Source organism: Oreochromis aureus, linkage group 6 (assembly GCF_013358895.1).
Source record: "Oreochromis aureus strain Israel breed Guangdong linkage group 6, ZZ_aureus, whole genome shotgun sequence".
In the NCBI taxonomy this organism is placed as follows: Eukaryota; Metazoa; Chordata; class Actinopteri; order Cichliformes; family Cichlidae; genus Oreochromis; species Oreochromis aureus.
In genome coordinates, this window is record NC_052947.1 from 7,232,781 (window position 1) to 7,236,117 (window position 3,337).

The following is a 3,337-nucleotide window of genomic DNA, read 5'->3' on the forward strand; positions in this document are numbered from 1 at the left end:
AAAGGAAGACGAAGCAGAAGAGAAATGGCAACGACCAGCAAGAGAAGGAAATATGCGTGCAGCACCGATCACGCTCAGTATTTTGGGTCATGTTGCAAGAGGGACCCAAGGGTTGTATTTATGCCGAGAAAGATGGCTATGTTGTTAGCTACAAGCAACATCCCATTCACGATGGATGTTTTCAACAAGTCCATGAAGGATATGTTCCCGGATTCGAGATCGCCGCCAGTACGCAAATGGCAGAACAATGGCACTGGAATACTGAACGGTGAGTTAATATAAAATATTATTTTCTAAGAGTTAGGCTTGCCATCCATACCTTATAATACAGAGTCTTTCCGTATTTTAAGATTAAATCGTTAAATATTCTAATTGATGTTCTTAATATTATTATTATTTCAAGTAAGCAGCAAGTGCAGTGCAGTTAGTAGAAAAACTGTGTTTTTTCATTTCTGTGCACTTTGATAGGTGCCATCATACATGCCAACCCTCCCGATTTTTCCGAGAGAATCCCGAATTTCGGTGCCCTTCCTGAAAGCCACCATTCTCCAGAATTTCTCCTAATTTCACCCGGACAACAAAAGTGCTAAACCATCCTTAACTGAGCTTCCGTTGGCGGGCGGACAATAATAACGGTGACACCTCGAAGTCAAGCGCGGGAATCAGAACAAAGGAAGACGAAGCAGAAGAGAAATGGCAACGACCAGCAAGAGAAGGAAATATGCGTGCAGCACGGATCACGACCCAGTATTTTGGGGCATGTTGCTGAAAGTAGACCCAAGGATGGTGTTTATGCCGAGACAAAGATGGCTATGCTGTTAGCTACAAGCTACAAGCTACAAGCTACATGTCCCTGAAGGATATGTTCCCGGATTGGGAGATCGCTCGCCAGTAGGCAAATGGCAGAACAAAGGCTCAAATAGTGAAAGGTGAGTGTATATAAAATATTGTTTTCTAAGAGTTAGGGTTGCCATCTATCCCTTTTAATACAGAGTCCTCCCGTATTTAAGATTAAGTAGTTAAATATTCTAATTAGTGTTGTTATTATTATTATTATTATTTCAAGTAAGCAGCAAGTGCAGTACAGTTAGTAGAAAAACGGCGTTTTCATTTCTGTGCACTTTGATAGGTGCCATTGCCCAGAATTGGACTGTGCCTAAACCAACCCTTTGGTCTGATGTGTGATGAAAGCACAAACAGAAACTCAGATAAAGTATGTATTTTGTATTTATACTTCTCTTATAAAGTAATTTGTAGCTGTCGTCAGTGAAAACTGCTCTCTAAATAAATATGATTTTATTTAAAGGAGTTTGTGATATTGGCCAGGGTTTTCTCTCCGAAAACTCAGAAGGGGTGACGAGGTCCAGCTGGCCACAGGATGTGGCATTAGGGCTCTAGGCCAGCCTGTTGATCACATCCTCAGCAGCATTTATGCTCTTTGACGTCAGGTAAGCATATTGATATGCTACATGTTACACTTGCACATAAGTTAAAAAAGAGCCTCTGTTCCACAATTGGACTGTTATTGGATATCATTTTTAGCTTCCTGGCTTTTCATTATTTAACAATTTCTTTCCTGATTGTATTTTATTTATTTATTTTTATTTGACCGTTCTCAACTTTAGTGCCAAACATGCTGAAATCTTCAAAGAGTTTGTGCAGTTCAGACTCAGAGACTGAAGATACTCCAATACTGTGCAACCAGGTGGCCCAGCTTGCTGACTTGTTTTGGCATAAACCGGGTGCTCAACCAGTGGGATGCACAGCAGGCCAGTATGAGGATGTGGAGAAGCCTGACAAGGTGAAGATGCTGGCAGAGCATTTAACCAGCAAGAAGACAAAGTTCTTCTTCCTCTTCCAGGTTCTGAAGCCACTGGCAGAGTTCAAGGTTATTTCAGGTCAGCCAGCCCAGCAAAAGATAAACTTTAATAATTGTGATAATAAATAATGCTGTTCTCATAATTTTTCATAACTGATAATCCTTCATGTGTTTCTAGGCTGAAGGAGTGATGGTCCATTGGCTACACAAGGAGATGACCAGCCTGGTGAGAAGATTCATGGGAAGATTTTTCCCTGCCAGCCTTATTGCTGACGTCCCACTGAAGGACATGAAGTTCATGGATGCCAGCCTACAGTTGCCAGACAAAGAACAGTCTCTTGGAGTAGCTGCACAAAGCCTCTGGGGGGACAACATGGATGAACTTTCCTCTTCTGTTCCAATGATGATCCAGTAAGCATTAAAATTATTGTGTTGTCCAAATAAGTTACCTCCTAAGAGCTAACTGGCTGATAATCCATCATACAATGCCTGTAATCATTGATCTGATCATGTGTCACAGGGCAGTGAGAGACTTCTTTGTAGCTGTGACTGCAAAGATGATGACCGCATTCCCCCTCGACAACATCATCCTCCAAAACCTGACCGTGTTGGATCCAGAGTCACGGCATCAATTTTCTCCAAACTCAGGTACATCCTCTTTTTTTTAATTGATGGTGGTAGTTGTTTAATAATCAACTTCAGAAGTTACAGACTATAATAATAGAGAAAGCAATTATGTCTCCAGCTCACTTGTGCTTAATTTGCTCATTTTCATTTGCAGTTATTGAGCTAGGGAAAAGTCTGCCGCAGCTGCGGTTGGACCTGGATAGCCTTAGGGAAGAATTAGTGGAGTACCAGGTGCTTGTTGTATAGGATGTTTCTGTTGAACCATCACTACCATCTGTTGCACAGGTACTGGACAGCTATTTAATTTAACTTGTTTTTTCTGATAAATAAACACTGTAAAATTCAAGTGACTCATGGACCGGTAGGGGCTGGAGCGCTGGGTTAGGGTTAAGAGTAGAGTGCTTCATCACAGTGTTAAAATCAGATGCTGGAGAAGTTCATGGGGAAGTTTATTATACAACGATTTTATTTCAGTTCAGTACAGTTTTATTAATGCAGCACCATTTAACAACAACAGTCACTTCACAATATTTTCTGTTAACCTGTTGCCTGCTGGGAACAAGGCTCACCGTATAACCACAGAGGTAGACTGCATCAAGCTCTAATGTTCATGTCTAAAAATATTCATTTGAAAAAAAACTCTGTAAAGTAGCAGGAAGCTACAGAGAGTTTAAGGAGTCTAAAAGCAAAAATAAGCTCAGTGCAAAAAGTTGAGCAACACAACATGTACCATAAAAAGACAGAGTATTGCAGGTAGATGTGAACTCTGTGGGAGGTGTAACCAGACAGACAAAGTGACTCACTGATCCAGTCACAGACTTATGACCTTCATGATCCAAGCAATTCAAATTCAGTCAAGTATGAGTGAAGCACCCCAAACACCTGATGCTC

At 41.1% G+C, this 3,337-nt stretch overlaps 1 long non-coding RNA gene across 1 annotated transcript; it reads left to right on the forward strand.

The window, feature by feature from the left end:
* Positions 1-223: 223 nt before the first annotated feature.
* Positions 224-1,354, forward strand: LOC120440436. Its single transcript, XR_005613246.1, has 4 exons — positions 224-268; positions 469-929; positions 1,130-1,213; positions 1,307-1,354. It is a non-coding gene; the product is annotated as an uncharacterized LOC120440436 (long non-coding RNA).
* The last annotated feature ends 1,983 nt before the right edge of the window (positions 1,355-3,337 follow it).